At 53.4% G+C, this 18,515-nt stretch overlaps 1 protein-coding gene across 1 annotated transcript in view; it reads left to right on the forward strand.

The window, feature by feature from the left end:
* Positions 1-18,515, forward strand: part of WWP2 (WW domain containing E3 ubiquitin protein ligase 2) — a 113,930-nt gene that overhangs the window by 28,455 nt on the left and 66,960 nt on the right. The gene's annotated exons all lie outside the window — the stretch shown is intronic.

Below are 18,515 nucleotides of genomic sequence, written 5' to 3' on the forward strand. Positions count from 1 at the left end.
GACATGATGGCCTGGATTAACGCATAGTCCGTTCACTTTTCTGCTCCAAGCTGCTGGGTTCTGCATTAAGTCCTTGTGTTTCTGGGGCAGTGGCCGTGCTCCAATCTTAACTCTGATTTTCAGGGAGAAACGTTGGGTGGTTTACTTCCCATTGATCACTTTGTATATAGAGAGATGTCGCGTGGCCGCATAAGCGGCCGCGCGGTTTTGAGGAAAAGTCCTAGTTCCCGCATACTCGAGCTGTGCTTGTAGAGACTCTGGTCACCGGGGTTCCATCTGGGGGAAGCGGGATGCGGTACCTACCCCATCTGGGACTTCCCGATGATCTCGGCTCTTTTTGGAACCTGTTTTTTTCTTTTTCTCTGGGAGCTGTGGATCCCGCCCTCCATGTGGCCCTTCTCTTCGGCTGTATGCTCCCGTAATCAGCTTTAGTGGAGGTTTTTAAAGCTTCTTTTTGATTTTCTTGGTAGACATTTTTTTCTTCCCTTTTTGGGTCACACCCAGAATTGCTCAGGGGTTACTCCTGGCTTTGCACTCAGGAATTACTCCTGGCAGTGCTCGGGGGACCATATAGGATGCTGGGAATCGAACTCCAGTCAGCTGCGTGCAAGGCAAATGCCCTACCCTCTGTGCTATCGCTCTAGCTCCTCTTGGTGGACATTTTTATTGTTTGTTTTTGGACCACACCTGGTGATGCTCAGGGGTCACTCCTGGCAGTGTGCGAGGTGGGTGGTTGGAATCCTATGGGATGCCCGGGGATCAAACCCGGGTCACGCCTGTCACGTGCAAGGCAAATGCCCTCCCCGCTGTACTGTCTCTCTGCCCCCTTGATAGACATTTATGTGGTAGTTAAGATTGATCATTTTCTGCTCACTCTAGCTGATCATTATATATTTTCTTATTAATTACTTTGTATGCAACTTCCCGTTTGAGTGGTGATGGGATGAACTTCCTGTCCTGTTTATCAAAGCATTGATTATACTTCTGGTGACTCTTACCTAGGTATAGGGTAGGTGTTAGTAATCTGCCTCGGTTTATTTTAACTGAATATTTTTGCAAGAAAGTAAAATCAAGAAAGGTTCTTTGTAAGTATATTTTGAATAATAAATGGAATAATTATTTGATTTTTATCCTATTTATTTTGTGTTATTTTACATTTTGCTATTTTGGGCCCTATCAGAGAGTGCTCAGAGTTTCCTCCTGGCTCTGCGCTCAGAGATCACGCCTCGCCGCAACCACCGTTCTGCCTCTCTGGCCCCTCTTCTTTCATTTTACTGTATTTTCCAATTGCAATAATCTTAAGATTTCTAGAATGTACTTAATTGTTCATGGTGGATTATTCCCTGAAAATCTTGTTAGCATCGCCGACAAACACTAACTGTTACTTGAGGGTTTTCCATTTGTAACCAGAAGTGACTTTTGCCTCAGTTTTGTACTATTTTTGTCAGCTCAGATCTTGAGGTTAAGTTAATTTTATAAAGTAAATTAACGTGCTTTCCAGCTTCTGGAACAGACTCTAACATGGGAATTATCTGTTCCATGAGTGCGGGAAAGAGCTCACCCATAAAACCAACAGGGTTTGGCATCGTCCTTTGAAATAACTCTTTGATGATTTTTTTTCAGTATATTCTCCATAATTATTGGTTTGTTTTTCTGATTCATCTTGCATCAGTTTTTGTTAATTCATATTTTCTGAGAAAATCATTTCATGAGATTTTCATCCTTAAAGTTTTTAAATAGCTTTCTCATTTAAACGATGTTCGTTAAGTTTTCTCACTTAAATTTTTTATCTGTGTATTTGCCCAGTTGTGTGTGTGTGTGTGTGTGTGTGTGTATGTGTGTGTATCAGTTCGAACAATCTTGTTTTAGCTGCTGTTGCCTTTTTTTATTTTAGCTTTTGAGTTTTGGGTCCCACCCAATGGTGCTTAGGCTGTATTCCTGACTCTGTACTCAGGGATCACTGCTGCTGGGCTAAGGGGAACCATAAGGGGTGCCGGGGATTGAACCTGGGGTGGCTGCGTGCAAGGTGAGTGGCCTCCCCACTGTGCTGTCACTCCAGCCCCTCTGTTTGGTTGGTCCCAGTGTCCAGCTGCTCCCAGCTCTGCACTTGGGTGGGCGTCCCTCCCAGGGGTGTGCGGGACACTGTGGGGGTCAAACCTGGACCTCTCCCCACAGGGTCAGCTCCTGCCTGCTGGGCAGTCTCTCCTGCTCTCAACTTGGGGATTCTTTAAATGTTCTTTTTCACAGGAAAGCTTCTTGGGCTTATTTATTACAATTGTACCATCCCCGCTGAAAATTCAACCTGAAACTGTAGTCCATTTATTTTTGTCTTTTCTTGTTGGATTATGAAAACTGAATTATGTTTGACCGTAACTTTGATTTTTCACCCCTAGACACTGAACTTTTTCTCTTTTGAATTAAAATGCACAGATATGATATAGCTTGATGAAGAATTGTAACTGTTCATATCTCTGTAATCACTACTCAACTCAATATGTAGAAAATTTGTAGGGCCCCAGAATGTTCCAGAAGGCTCCTTCTGGTCCCTTCCAGAATGTTTCCAGACTCCTTCTGATTTCTTTCAGAATGTCCCCAGGCTCCTTTTGGGCCCTTCCAGAATGTTCCCAGACTCCTTCTGGTCCCTTCTAGAATGTCCCCCAGGCTCCTTCTGGTCCCTTCCAGAATGTTCCACATGCTCATTCTGGTCCCTTCTAGTATCCCTTCTTAGTTCAGCTTCAATCGCCAGTGTGAGTTTGGCATCTTCTGGGGCTTCACGCAGTGAAATTGTGCAGTGTGAGTATCCCTGGCTCACTGTGGAGGCTTGAGATTGCCCGTGGTTTCCTGTGCAACAGAAGTTGGGTTTTTTTTATTGGTGCATGGAGAGGCCTCCTATTAATCTGCTACAGTTGGCCTTTTCTTTCTTTTTTTTTTTTCTGCTTTTTGGGTCACACCCGGCAGTGCTCAGGTGTTACTCCTGGCTTTGCCCTCAGGAATTACTCCTGGCGGTGCTCAGGGGACCACATGGGATGCTGGGAATCAAACCCGGGTTGGCCACACATAAGGCAAATGCCCTACCTGCTGTGCTATCACTCTAGCTCCAACACAGTTGATCTTTTCTGGATGGGCGCTGGGGCTGTGCCCCTCGCTGGCCCTCCTGTTCAGAGCTGCAAAAAATATTCTCTGCCGCCCGTATCCGAGGACCTCTGAGCGCGTGTCTACAGGGTGGCCGCTCAGTGGACAGCTGCTAGGCTTACTCCTGGAGACTCTCAGGTTGTTTCCTAGCAGTGACCCTTTTTTTTGGCGGGGGGGTCACACCCAGCGATGCTCAGGGGTTAATCCTGGCTCTGCATTTAGGAATCACTCCTGGTGGTGCTCAGGGGACCATATGGGATGCCGGAGATCGAGCCTGGGTTTGCCACGTGCAAGGCAAACACCCTACCTGCTGTGCTATCGCTCCAGCCCCAAGCAGCGACCCTTGAGCCTTGGCATGCGTCTTGGCCTCGTCTTGGATTGTTACACACGGTGGTCCAGGGCGGGGTTTCTGTGCTGGGGGCGTCTTGTTAGTCCATGCCCAGAGCACCTGCCACACTGGCTGGCTTCAGCTTTAGCAGCTTTGGGTTGGGTTGTGAGGCCCTTGAGATTGGAATCTCATGGAAAACGTGGGGTATCGGGGGGCCAGGGGGGCGGCCGCTTCCTTAAAGAGCAAACCTGGGCCGGCCGACAGAGCTGGACAGACTTGGACACGGCCTGGCAAACCTGACTGAGAGTGACCCCGGCGTGGCCGCTGTGGCCGAGGGCTTGGTGGGAGTTGCACAGCTGCGCCCTGGGCCGCCCAAGGCCTCCACCTGAAGTGGTGGGGGGCTCCTGGGGTACTGCCCGCTCGCCTCTGCATGGAAGCCAGGGGGTGAGGTTGACTTTCAAGCTTTGAAGACCTTCCTATAAGGGAAGGCGTCTTGATGGCCGCTGTCCCTCCAGGAGATGCTACCCCACATGGTGGTCCTCTCTCCCTGGGCTGGGGACAGCGCCCTGCCCTCTGCTTGCTCTCCTCGCCTGCAGCCGCCCTCCGTGGTCTTCGAGGGGGGCAGTGTAGCTCGAGCTAGACTGGACAATCAGCCGGATGCTAGCCTCCCTGGTGCTGTGGTGTGGGGCTCACTTCACCTTCCCTTCGTGCTTGCCAAGGTGCCATGGCTGAGAGTCTCGTGCTCGCTTGGGGGTCGGGCACTGGCTGGGGTTGGGGCACTCACACGTGTTCTTGCTGGAGGCAGCACACTTTCTCAGCGGTGTGGGCACAGGCCTGGCCATGGTATGCTGGAGATCACCTGTGCTGGTGGTGCCAGGGCTCCCAAACAGAGCTGCTGGCATGTATTTGGTGCATGTGGGTGGCACTGGTGTCAGACTCGCGACCTCAGGCTTGCAGATGGGTGCTTTGGCCCCTGCGTCATCCCAGCTGCTACTTCCTCTTCCTCCTCTGCCACACCCATCAATGCTTAGGGCTTACTCCTGGCTCTGTGCTCAGGAAATACTCCTGGTGGGGCTCCAGGATTGAACACAGTTGATTGTGAGTGAGGCAAGTGCCCTCCCTGCTTTGCTATTGCTCAGGGCACAGGTCTCTAATTTCTTTATTTTAAAGTCATTTACTGGGGCCAGAGAGATCGTGCAGTGAGTAAGGCTCTTGTTTTGTACCAGTCAGCCTGGGTTTGATCTCTAGCAGTTAGATCCCATATGGTCCTTGAGCTACACCAGGAGTGATCCCTGAGCACTGCTGGGTGTGGCTCCCAAATACCACCCCCTTCCCCCCCCCCCCATTTCAATTTTAGAGAAAAGTTACAATACTAGGACAAAGATCTCCATTATGCTTGTTACTCAACTGCATTTGTATACATATACACATATATGTATATATGTCTAATTTTTGTGTGTGCCAGAGATCAAACCTACACATACGAGCACTTGCTCTCTCTCTGAGCTATATTCGCTGACTGTTAGTGTTTTCTTTTTTTTACTTTAGTCTCACAAATCAAGAACGTAAAATATTGGGAATATTAATATCTAATTTAGATTTCCCATTCCTCGCAATAATGCACTTAGAGTGAATTTTCTCCTCTGACCCAGGATTCCGTGCAAGAGTATGAGTATGCCTTACTGGGCTGGATCAAAAGTACAGCAAGTAGGGTGCTTGCCTTGCATGCATGTGGTCGACTGGGGCTTGATCCCTGCACCCCATATAGTCCCCCTCCCAGGAGTGGTCCCTTAGCTCCGAGCCAGGAGTAAGCCACTGGGTGTGGCCCCAAAACCAGAAAAAGAAAGTATGCCTTGCTTTTTGCGGTCAAGTCCTCCCAGATCTGGGATCAGTTCTTCAGCCCCGGCCTATTAATTTTGTGGCACTGTCGTTGTTGAAAAGTACACGTCAGCCTTGGAAGGCGCCCACATAGGCTTTGCCTGCTGGTTTCCTCCTGAGTGGGTTCGGGGTGTACGTGTCCGACAGGGTGCCTCAGAATTCATGTGGGGTCCCAGGAGCACATGGGCCAGCATGTTTGGTTATTGGTGAGGTGACCGGTTTCTTTCCCCTGGGCTGCTGGGGCAGAACCCAGGACCTCACACTTGCAGTCCATAGATCTGCTTCTGAGAGCTCCATTCCCCGTCTTCATGGTGGTCACCGTCGTTCTCCACTTTGTGTGTGTGTGTGTGTGTGTGTGTGTGTGTGTGTGTCTGCTTTGGTGACAGGTACTTCCCTTGGGCTCTGGAGGGCCCGGGGGTGGGGGGGCTGAGGGGGCATGACCTTCTGTTTTGATGCTCTCGCACTTCCTGGTTGTGGATCCTGGGGGTCACACGCTGTGCTTGCGCTGGCCCACACCTGGCTGGGGGCCTCTGGAGACTTCCTCTGTTGCAGATTTGGGGGTCCCAGGCAGCAGAGGGACTGTGCTTACTGCTGTGGGTGCCTTGGGGGTTGAACTCGCCACCTTGCGCTTGTGAGCAGTACTGGGACCCTGTTGCGTGGCACTGGTAGCCTTGGTCATTTGGGCATGGTGCTGTCCACTGGGCCTCCACAGAGACAGTTGCTGTTCTTGTTTTTCAAGTGCAGAAGTCATGGATGGTGAGAACTGTGGGCGCTCCGCAAATAGGGAAATGTTTTTGTCCTTCCTCATACCTGACCTACTAGTTCTTTTATTTGTTTGCTTTTGGGTTACACACAGTGATACTCAGGGGTTACTCCTGGCTCTGCACTCAGGAATCATTCCTGGAGGTGCCTGGGGGACCATATGGGATGCTGGGGATTGAACCCAGGTCGGCTATGTGCAAGGCAAACATCCTCCCCACTGTACCATTGCTCCAGCCCCGACCTACTCACGGATGCTTTTCTTTTTCTGTGTGAATCTTTTATTATCCTGGTGGCTGCAGGCGTTCCCCAGTTCCATCATTCCTCCTTCATTTGTTCACTTTGCGGGCTGCAGAGAAGAGTGTTTCCTTAATGAGCGCCTGTAAGTCAGCCCCGTCTGTCCGTGGCACCATGTAGATTCTTGTTTGATATTCAGGGACGTGATTTACTACTGCTTAAGGTCACCCTAGTCTTGCCAATATGTGTGTGTGTGGCTCTTCAAGTTGTTTCTTGTATCCCTTTAACATGCCTCCTTGTACAGTTTGGGTGGGTGAGTGGGGTCTTCTGGGCAGTGCTCGGGTGCTCAGGAGACCCAGGGGCCTCTCCAGTCAAGCATCCACCCAGCAGGCTGGTGGTTCATGCAAGGCCCCTGGAGGCTACTCAGCTCTGCAGTGCTGGGACCACCAGGGCCCCTCCAGCTGGGCTTGGGGGCCATCAGGACTATCCCTGGTGATACTTAGGGGATTACACGGTGCGGGTGTGCAGGGTGTGTCTCCTGGGCCACCTCCTGGAGTGTTTTTGTCCAACTCCATAATCCAGGATGGAGAGGGCATTTGCTTCAGGAAAGGGAATTAGCACCCTCGGCCTTCGGACTCCTCGTCAATAGTGAGTGGCTCTCAAAGTGGGGTCCCTCGGCACCCCTGGGAAGCATATTCGAAAGGGAATCCTCAGGCCCTCTGTCAGCTTCCAGGAGGGCTGGGGATCCCTGGGGTGGGGCTTAGCACCCTCAGGCTTCGCCCCTCTCTAAGCTGTCTGCTGTGTGTGTGTGTGACAGCCGGGGGGGGGGGGGGGCGGGGGGGGGGCGGAAGCTGTTAGAAACAGTGAGTGTGAAGCAGGAATCAGGAACTGTGTTAGAAAAGGTGGGTGGGAAAGGGTGAGCGAGACAGTTCCCTGCTCCAGGCTGCTTGTGTGCTCACGGCCTCCTCCTGGTTCCACACTCGGGGTGCCAGGGATGGAACCTGGGCCTGCTGTGCATCTCTCCGGCCACGCGTCCCCCCCTTTTCATGGCTCCGGACCTGGCCAAGCACCAGCTGGGGTCTGGCCGTTCCTTTCCTGACGGGTCTCACAGGCGCCCATGGCTGTCTGTGGGACGCCTGCTTACCAGGCAAAACCCATTTCCTCTCGCTTTTCTCCCTCAAAGTGTTCCCGGCTCTCACACCCTCGTGTTCCTCGGATCGACTGTGTGTCCATCCCTGCCTATGCACACACAGACAACGCGGCTGGCTGTGTGTCTCCGTGTGGAGCGCCTCTCCCTCGCCCCCACCCCCCGGCCCCCTTGACCCCCTCGGCCCCGTGCCTTCCCCTTCTCTGCTCCTGTGGGCCTGGATGGGCTCAGAGCTGCTGCCCCAACAGTGTGCCCCATTGTGTGTCATGGAGTGCCTCAGGGCAGGCCCTAACCCCCCCAACCCCCGCCCCTGCCAGTTGCTGTCTGTGTGTGTCTTTATTTGCCCATGTGTGTCTCCCAGATTTAAGGGGGAAAAAAAGGAAAAGAAAGCAAATAGTCTCTGTTTATTTCGGCGTCTTCTAAGCGAAGGCTGTCATGCATGCTCCATGCCTGGAACAGATAGGCCGGTCCCCGGGAGGGCCCCCCCCCCCCCCCCCCCGTGCCCTCCTACAACGGAGGGTTCTGGGGGCGTTGCTGGGCGTGTCGGGGTGGGGGGGGCTGGCCGGCGGACAGTGCATGCATTTATTTAAAGTCAACACGCTGCTGTTTTTCCAGTTTTTCAACTGAAAGATAAATAACCCTGCTAGTCCCTGGCACTTGAGACAGAGGGAGAAGAGAACATTTTTTTTTTTTAAATTACACGTCAGTTAAAAGTAATGTAAAATTTAAATTTGAGAAATTGCTCAAAAAAAAAAAAAGAAAAATTGTCCACTGTGTCTTCAGCTGAGGAGCGGGCGGGCAAGAGGCAGAAGTCAAAACCAATTTTGAGTTCCTGTGAGCTGGTGTCGTGACGGCAGGCAAGTGGCAGCCGGGAGAAGGAGACGGGCAGCCTGTCCATGGCCACTTGGGGACTGCCCCGAGCTGGGTAGACTCTGGGCCTGGCGACTTCCCTCTTGGGCGACGCTCCCAGGACATTGATGAGACGCTTCCTCCTGGTCCCCAAACTGGAGGTTATTTCTTTCTGATTGTAAAAGAAACACATGCTCCTAAAACTGAAAATGTGATTCCCCCCTTGCCCCTCCTCCCCCCACCTGGCTATTGTTATTTTAACACTTTTGGAATAGAAGCCTTGCGAGTGCTTAGTCTGTATCAGGCCGCTGTTCAGACTCCTCGATCCATGTTTTAAACAGGCTCAGCCTTTCTGCAGAGCTTTCTTTTGGGGGGGGTGGTGGTGGTGGTGGTCACATCTAGTAATGCCCAGGGGTTACTCCTGGCTCTTTACTCAAGAATTACTCCTGGCAGTGCTCGGGGATCATATGGGATGCCAGGGGTTGGACCTGGGTCGGCCGTGTGCAAGGCAAGGGCCCTGCCTGCTGTCCTGTTGCTCTGTCCCTCTGCATAACTTTGAGGTGGATGGTACAGCTTTTCCCCTTGGTGAGGACAGGCTGGCCAAGGTCAGGGTCTTTGTGCAAGGTCACTTCTGTAGGTGGTGTCTCTGTGGGGACTGAACCCAGGGCCTTTGCCCATAAACTCTGCAGAATTTGCTTTCTGAGGAAGGAGGAGAGAGTCGCATGGGTTTCTGTTATTCTGAGCTGGTTCTGTGAATATTTTGTGATATTATGCCATCACACCTTTTCTTTGGTATATAAATCACACATGTGTACATAACCCCTTCCCCCGCATATTGCTTTGTAATTTTGCCTCTTATTTCACCCAATTTTCTCCATCTCAACAGGTATGTGTGTGTGTGTGTGTGTGTGTGTGTGTGTGTGTGTGTGTGGTGTAGGAATTGAACTTAGGGCTTCGCTTATATAAAACTCGCATCCTACCACAAATGACATCCCTGATTCCAGAGTGGGACTGCCGTCTGGCTGCAGTCTCCTTTGGAGGTACGGAGGCACCATAGTTTAGTGGTCACTGCTCCCAGCCTGTCCTCTCAACCTGTGCTTCCAGCACACGCGCACATGCACGGATACTTACATACACATGTGCACTTGTGCACTCACATGTACACATGCTCATGCACACACGTGCACACATGCGCGCACATGTGCACGCTCACATATACACAACACCCAGACACATGCATGTTTGTACACAAATGCAGACATGCAGACATGCTCACACTTGCACATAAATGCAGACATGTAGATATGCACACATGTACATACTCTTAGACACATCACACACACACACACTTGCACACGCACGAGCTGTGTCGATGCTTGTTCTCTATTGAGTAGCGAGTGCAAGCATCTTTTCTTGTGACCTCGTTCTGGGGCCTGTGTCACAGCTGAGGCCCTGAGGGATCTGGGGGGCCCGGGGGGGCTGGTGTCCAGGGGCCTCCGTCCATCCCCAGCCTCGGTGCTGGCCTGGCTCTGTTCCCCGATGGCGGCTGCTCTGTCAGTGACTGCTGTTTTCTTGATTGGCACCAGATGCCTGGTGTTGGCGTGTACAGCTCTCTTTAATACTGTCTGAAAAGCTCTCTGTATGTTGCTTTCCGTCGCCCTGCACCTCAGGCAGACGCAGCCAAGCCCCGGACCTCAAGGAATTCCCGCGGAAGCCAACAGCTCCCCCTCCCGCGAGCGTAGGCCCCAGCTTCTCCGGGCTGCAGCCCGACCCCCTCGCGGCTGCGGTGTCCGTGGAGATTCAAAAGAAAAGGCTCTTTTAGTTGGAACTCTCGAAAGGAAACACGTGGGCCCCCTGAGCGAATGTGCCAGCAGACCCACCTTGTGTGGAAGCTCTGCTGGAGAGAGAGAAAACGCTTTCTGTCCGAGCCCACTCCCTGCACGGGCCACCTCGGCACTGGCGGGCGTAGCTGCCGCCTCGAAGGCTCGCTCGGCCCTGGCTCTCTCCCTGCGCCCGCCGAGGCCGCCCCTCCATCACCCGGGGTCTTTGGGTCCTCGCTCCCTTTTTCTGTTCTTTCCAGGCACAAGATTTCTCAGTGTGGGATCCCGGTTTTGTGTAAGGGGACATAGTCAGCTGTCCTCTGCTCTGCGGGGCTTTGTCCTAGGACCGGGAGCCCCCAGGGGAAGGGGCTTTTCAGATGTTTACTCCCCATCTTTATTTGAGGGGTACACCTGGCTCTACGCTCAGGGCTCACTCCAGGCCGACTCGGGGACCATATGGGGCCGTGTGAAAGCAGTTGCCAGCGCTGGGGAGATGGCCCAGGGGAGGGCACACGCTCAGCATGCATGAGGCTGGCTTCGGTCCCTAGCACTCCTGGGCCGCTCTAGTGACCCTGTAAGCACCAGTATCACATCGTCCGGCCCCTGCCCGTGGGTGTGGCTGCCATATGAATCAGCTTCTTTCACAGAGCAAAAGCAGGGACTGAAGAGATAGTACAATGGGTAGAACACCTATCTTTCATGCGGTGACCCAGGTTCGATCCCTGGTACCATGTAGATCTCCAGAACCTGCCAGGAGTGATCCGTGAGGGCAGAGCCAGGAATAAGTTTTGAGCACCCCTGGGTCAGGGCCCCTCTCCTCCCCAAAAAGCAAAAGCTGATAGGGCTAATTAACTTGAATAAAGCATTTACTTTTGTTCTATCCAAATTAGGTAAAAAGGTAAAAGGTAAAGGCCCTCCCGTTGATCATCGATTTGCTCGAGCAGGCCCAGTAACGTCTCCATTGGAGACTTTGTTGTTACTGTGTCTGGCATATCGAATACGTCATGGGGAACTTGCCAGGCTCTGCCGTGCGGGTGAGATACTCTCGGTAGCTTGCCGGGCTCTCCAAGAGGGGCGGAGGAATCGAACTCGGGTTAGCCATGTTGGCTGCGTGCAAGGCAAACGCCCTACCCGCTGTGCTATCGCTCCAGCCTTTACTTTACTATCCAAATTATGACCATTTTAATACAGACTCAGTACGAAGACTCTGGGAGCAAGATAGTAAGCTTTTACTGGGGTGATTAGATTTTACAGTCTGGGTTGTAGTTGATGCTCTGGGTGCGTCTCGGTCAGACCGGCTGCGTGTCTGGCGCATGGCGGCTGCGGGCGGCTTGTGTCCCCGCGTTGAACAGAGCCCATCTGGAGGCCGACTTGAGGCTTTTCTTCCCTGGCCGGGACTGGCCCGTTTGTGTAGTCCCAGAGTTTCTTTTCTCCCTTTTGCGCCCGCCCCGTGGTCACGCATTGGGGGCGCCTCGTGTTTCCATTCAGCCGCCACTTCTGAGCCCAGGGCTGGAGAGAGGAAGGCAAGGCTGCTGCCCGCTGGGACCTGAGCCATTTCCTTGACCTTGCCAGGGCTCATGTGCTGAGACATGCAGGACCACTGCTGCCACTGGCCCCCAGGAAGGACATCTGTAGTTTCATGTGGGTCAGCAAAGTAGAGTATGCCTGTAACTCCAAGGGTTTTTGTTGTTGTTTTAACGTTGTGGTGTGAATGATCTTCCGTGTTGCTGTACACACTTCTCTGTACATTCATTAAAGTATTAATCGGGACATAATGTAATTTTTCAGAAGTCAGGGTTTCCTGGTGCCAGCTCACGGGCGAGGGCGTGCTTTATGCATGTGGCCCCTGGGTTTGGTCTCTGACACAAGCAAATGAAAAAGTTGTAAATGAGAATGTTTTTCAGAGCGGGACCCTGGCCCGTAAGGATTCTTGTCTGGGGCTGGAGAGTCAGCACAGTGCTTGTACATGGCCTGTCTGGATTTGATCCCCGCCACCCCAGAAATCATCCCCGAGCACTGCCAGGAATGAGCAGCAGAGTTTCTTTTCATTCTTCATGAATGAAAATGGGAGAAAGTGCCCAGATACTGCTTTTATTTACTTATTTATTTTTGCGTTTTGGGTCACACCTGGCGATGCACAGGGGTTACTCCTGGCTCTGCATTCAGGAATCACTCCTGGCAGGGGACCATATGGGATGCTGGGAATCGAACCTGGGTCGGCCGCGTGCAAGGCAAACGCCCTACCCGCTGTGCTATCTCTCCAGCCCTCGCAGATACTGCTTTTAATTGCACACTTTTTTTTCTTTTAGAAAGGAAGAGAGAGAGAGCGATGTCTAAACGGCCTTTGTCACAGGACGCTCTTCTCTGGGAGTTAGTGCCACCCCGGCAGACCAGAACTGTCCTTTAAGGATGATTAGTGGACTCTGGGGACTCTAGGTCCAGGGGGACTTTTCCTTACACCCTCTGTTCTGAGAAGCCTGTCAGGGCGTGAGTGATTGGGGCGGGGGGGGGGGGAATGAAGCCGCATCAACAGGGACCCCCAAACCCCTCAAATTCTGGCATTCTAGACCTGGTGCTAATTAGTTAGACAAGACTTTTGCTCATTCTGCCCTGGCTAAGGGGAAGCCAGAGACCCCGGTGAATAAATGCTGGAAGCTTCTGGCTGGCTGTCGTGGGAGGGAAGGAGAAAGCGAGTTCTCTTTACGCCTGTGTGCGAGTTATGGGGCAGCGGGGAGCGGCGAGGAAACCTGTTTACTCTTGGCCCGTCTGGCATTTCCTCCGGCCCGGTGCCTCTGTGGGCCAGTGTTTCGCAGCTCTGTGGAGAATCAACGCTGCTTATTCTCACCGCTGCGCGCCGAGGGGGCGCAGGAGAATGTAGGCTTGTGTGTTCCACTGGACAGCTCTTGTGAGGGCCAAGTCAATCCCCCCGAGACCCGGGCCCAGAGCCCGCGGTCCCCCCTCCAACCGTCCCACCTCTGTGCCTTGTCCAAGTCGTTCCCCCCTCCCCCGCCCTCGTATTGACATTCTGTGTTTGGAAGTGAAGACAAGTTTCCCTTTGACAAGCTGTAACTTGAGTGTGTCTTGGTGGTACTGGAGCAGGAGGGGTGGGTGACGATAACCGATCCTAAAGTAGAAAGTTCTTCTTTTTTCCAGATGCTTCCGAGAAGCAGGCCAGGCAGGCGCTGGAGATTTCATAACGGAGCCACCTTGGCAGCGTTCGGCCTGGCAGCCGTGCCCACGCCGCTCTCCCTCTGCTGGGGCTCAGGATGACGGGCTCTTCCAGGCCCTATTTATCTCTAATTATTGGTCCCGTTTGCAGAAAACATATTAAAGAAGGAAATGTTCTAGAAAGGGAGAAACTCTTAGAAAAGTGTGACTCATCCTCGTTGTGGGGCTCAGCCCTTTCCAGGAGGAAACTCTTCACCCAGGGGGCGACTTGCAAACTGGCAGGTCTGAAGAGAGGCCGGGGGGGGGGGGGGGGAGCGGGCTTGGTGCACTCCACAGTGGACAGTGTCCAGCTCCTCTGCAGGTCGCTTCTGCCCCAGGTATGCTGGCGCCAAAGAAAACGGTTTCAGCCACTGTGGGCCCTCCTCCCCCAGCATGGACATGAAGGGCCGCCCAGCTCCGTGGGCCTCTCTGATAGCCACTACTCTTTCTTTCTTTCTTTCTTTCTTTCTTTCTTTCTTTCTTTCTTTCTTTCTTTCTTTTTTTCTTTTTGCGTCACACCTGGCAATGTTCAGGGGTTGTTCCTGATTCTGCACTCAGAAATTACTCCTGGCAGTGCTTGGGGGACCATATGGGATGCTGGGAATCGAACCCGGGTTGGCTTCGTGCAAGGCAAACGCCCTCCCCGCTGTGCTATCACTCTGGCCCAGCTTGGTGGCTTTCTGAGGGGGTGGTCAGTGCTTTCTCCAGCAGCGCTCTCGTGAGTCTCGCTCGCCTGCTTGCTCTGCCGGCCTTGACGGGGATCCCCAGCACCACCCCGGGAAACTTCCAGATTCCTCTCCCCAGCTTCTAACACACTGTCCTGATGCTGGCTGTGGTCTTCCAGGACCAGCCTTCCGGCCCCTGCTTGTCTTTTTTGCCGGGGCCCTGGGGTCTCTACACCGAGGCCGTGCTGATCGCTGACGCTCATTCCAGCTGGGGACTCTGGCGTCCCGGAGGGGAGAAGGCTCTTGCCAGCAGAGCAGTTTCATTGTTCGCCCGTGTTTGATGTGGTTGCCGAATTCCTGCAGCCATGCTCCTAGTTGGCACTGTTTGTGGCTCCTGGATGCGCCCGAAGCGTGGCTACCACGAGCCCAGTGGGCCCTGGCTGACATGCCCCGGGGAGCCCACGGGAAGCCCAGGCGAGCATCTCCCTGCAGCCCTGTGCTCCCAGCCGACCCTGACCCCTACTCCCTGCCCCGGCTCCACAGCCCGTCTCTGCTCTGAACCTCTCAGGCCTCTTGACCGCTTGTCCAGCCAATGCCAGAGCCCCAGAGAGGTTCCCTGAGCTGCCCTCATAGGTCCCAGTCACCCACTGCCCCCACGGTCACTCCTTAGACCAGGTGCTCCCTCCCCGGCCAGTGCTCCCTTAGCTCTGACCAGAGTCTTCCTCCCGCAGATACAGCTGTCGCTCCTCCTGCACACTTGGCTCTTCTCTCATCTTCCCCGGGAGGCTTTTTATTCCTGCCGCCCTCCCCCCTCCACCCCTACACACTCTTTTAGAACCCTCTATTTCCTTTCCCTGTTTCCGTTTCTTTCTTTTTTGGGTCACACCCCGCGATGCTAAGGACTTTCTCCTGGCTCTGCACTTAGGAGTTTCTCCTGCGGTGTTTGGGGGCCCAGAGGGGATGCAGGGGATCGAACCTGTGTTGGCTGGCGTGCAAGGTGGGCGCCCTACCCACTGTACTCTCTCTCTGGCCCTCTTTCGCTTCTCCCACATTTGCCACCCTCGAAGACGTCCTGCGGTTAACTTAGAAAATGCAGATTGTCTGCCCCCACCCCAGCCCCGATGGGAAATGCCCCAGAGCAGAGGTGTGTGTCCTGTTCCCGTCTGGTCCCAGGGGCCACCCTGCACGTGGGAAGCGCCGGCCGGCCCCTCTTGCTGAAGTCCCTCCGACCAGTCTGAATCTGGTGATGCAGTGGAACGGACTGGGTCCCTCCACCCTGGTCAGTCTCTTCATTTTGGAGCTGGGGCTCACAGGCAGTGGCGCTGGCGGGCCCAAGGAGAAAGGCCCATTGTGGAGCGGGCGGCGGGCGCCGGGTGCGAGGCCGCGGGCCCCTGTGGCAGGCAGGAGCGCGTGGCTATTTATAGCGAGAATTCCATCCACGCGGCCCTCCTGTCAGTGTCCTTGCAGCAGCGCCCGTCACTCAATTAGCTCCTGGTTTCTTTAGGCCTATTATGCATTGTGGGACTCCCCTGGCTCAGGGTTTTTTTTTTTTTTACTTTTTTGAAAAGGATAATGGAATGCACTGTTCTAAGAGGCTTCATTTCCTAATAACTTTACTAATTGAGAAAAAAGAAAACGCAACCACATTTCCCCAGTTTTTCATGATGAAATGATCCAACATGTGAAGGGATTGGAAATGCAATTCTGGGAAGAACCTGGGGCTGCCCCACTTCGCTTCAGCTTACCCCCCGGGGAGCTCCTGCGAGCCTTGGCCCGGTGGTTTTGCCTCTGGGCCAGACCAGTCGGTGCTGGTGTGGGTTTGTTTTTCTTCGTTTCCATCTTGAACCGTTTGAAGGCCAATTGTGAATGTCATGACGTTTTACTCTTAAAAACTTCAGCCTGTTCTCCTAAGAAATCATTTGAGAATGAGGCTGTTGTCCTAGTTTACTCCCATCTCCATGAATAAGAACTGTGTTTTTTGTTAGTCTTTCTTTTTTTTTATTTTGGTTTTGTTTTTCGTTTGGGGGCCGCGCCCATCTATGCTCAGGGCTTTCTCCTGGCTCTGCACTCAGGAATCACTCCTGGGTGGTGCTTGGGGGACCGGGTAGGATGCCGGGGATCAAACCTGGGTTGGCCACATGCAAGGCAAACACCCTCCCTGCTCTGAGCCTTATTTGTCTTTTGGACCATACCGGGTTGTGCTCAGGGATCATTCCTGGTGGGACTTGGGGGCCTGTTTGTGGTGCTGGAGATTGAACCCAGGTCAGCCACATGCAAGCAGGTGCCTTCCCTACTGTGGTATCTCTCGACCCAAATAAGAACAGTCTTGTTCGAAATGACATGCCTCTACTCTGCCGAACCTGAAGGAATGAACAGTAACTCCGGACATTCACTGATGCAAATTTGGGTGCAAATTTGTCTCAGGAATGTTTTTCTCCAAATCAAGGTTTTAGTCAAAATTTGTATATGATAGTTAGCGTTCTTTAAATATGAAAGTTTCCTTCTCATCTTTTTATTTTATTATTATTATTATTTTTCTTTTTTTAACAGTACTGGGATTAAACCCAGGGCTTCATCCATGCAAGGTACTTGCATACTTGCTTCATCATGGAGCCACGTCTTCGGCCTCTTTCTCCCTCTTTTATTTTTTAATTTTGGAGGCCACACTGGTGGGTCTCAGGTCTCCTGCATGCAGAGTCTTCAGCCTGTTGAGCCATCCCTTGGGCCCTCCTCCCTCCATTCCTTTATTATTATTATTTTTGTTGTTGTTACCAGGACATACCCAATGGTGCTCCGGGCTCTCTGCTCGGGGGTCACTCCTGGCATGGCTCGGGAGAACATATGTGGTGCCTGGGATCAAACCCAGGCTGGCCGCATGCAAGGCAGATGCCTCACCCTCAGACTGTGTCTCCTGGGTCAGTCGCATGCAGGGCACGTGCCTTACCCCTTATTGGACCATCTCTCCAGCCCCCTCGCGGCTCTTTTTGAAGATCAAGCGTAGCTTTTGAAAAGTGTTGCAAGGTAATTAATGTTGGCTTGCTGGGGTGGGGGGTGACTTGGGCCACAGACATCAGGAACTGTTCAGAGCTCGGCAGTGGCCCTGGTGCTGCTTGGGGGATGATACACAGTGCCGGGGATCGAATGGGGGTCGGCAGGATGCACAGCAAGCTCCTGACCCCTGTGCTCTCTCGCTGGCCCTGGAAGGTTCTTTCTGTGCCTGTGAGTCTGTTGTGACTGGTGGGGTGCAGTCTGTTGGTGACCTGACAGAGGACCTAGGGGCGCAGTGCTGAGGAGCGCCGTCTCCTGCAGTGAGACGAGGGACGGGCCAGTTCCGCCCATGCCTAGTCACTCTCGGACCTGTAGCGGCATGAGGTGGCCAGGGAGAGAACCCTCCCACTTCCTGCTGACCCTCACCCTCAGCCTCCTGGATGGAGGGGGAGCCTTAAGGATCCTGGCCTCCTCGAGAAGGGACTTGGGGCACCTGAACCGTATTACCAGTGCCGGCATCCTGGATCCAGGGGAATGTGCCCTCGCCGGGGTGATGGCTCCTCCACAGGGATTTACGGAGTTGGCTGCCACGGCCTTCCGAGCTCGGGCAGGCCAAGATCAGAACAAGTGTACCACGCACAGGCCAGCACCAGAGATACCAGAAATCTCCCACCTAAACACCGCAACATCCGCAGGGAGGGAAGGAAAACGGCGACTTCCCCGGGGCCTGCTCTCGGCCTTCTGGTCTTGTACCTGAGTCCCCTGAGAAGCAAACTCGTCCTGTTCCCGGGGCGGCAGTGAGGGAGGTGATACTCGGGTTGGGTAGCTTGGCTTAGTGCCTTCCCGGGTCTGAGACTCGGACCTCTCTGCCTGGTTGGCACCTGCTCCAGTCCCCTCCCGGGCTCCCAGCCTGACAGAGGGCAATGTGCCTTGATGTGGAAACCATGACATGTGCTGTTACTTGTGGTGAGCGTTGGTGATCTCTCTGTTCCAACGGGGCGGCTCAGAAGTGCCATTTCAGAGAGGTTTGGGGCTCACCCAGCCCATCACGGAAGCAGCAAAAGACTCCAAGGATTTGGAGTGGTGGAGGTTGTGGAGATGCTGAGAAGCTGCGGGGGAACTGGTTTCTCCCTCATTTTGACGAACCCTCGGATTGATCCGTGTGTGTGTGTGTGTGTGTGTGTGTGTGTGTGTGTGTGTGTAATTATTTTGCTTGTTTCGGGGTCCGCTTGGGGTGCTATTCCCAGTTTGTGCTTGGGCATCACTCCTGTCAGTGCCTGGGGGCCTTGGCACACAGGGCGCTACCTTCCTGCCTCCCTGTCTGACTCTCTGTTGCCGGGAACTCGTGCCTCAGAAGTGTTCAGCGAAATCCTTACTCACCCACGTCTTGTCTCATTCTAGAAAGCCAGTGGAATAGATTTTAACAGGACAGGAGCGACTGAGATAAAATGAAGCAGCATGCTGGGTGGTGGTCGCCGGGCTCGGGTTTTCCAGGCTGTTTTGTC

This window comes from Sorex fumeus, unplaced genomic scaffold (genome assembly GCF_029834395.1).
Source record: "Sorex fumeus unplaced genomic scaffold, SorFum_2.1 ptg000122l, whole genome shotgun sequence".
NCBI classification, from domain to species: domain Eukaryota; kingdom Metazoa; phylum Chordata; class Mammalia; order Eulipotyphla; family Soricidae; genus Sorex; species Sorex fumeus.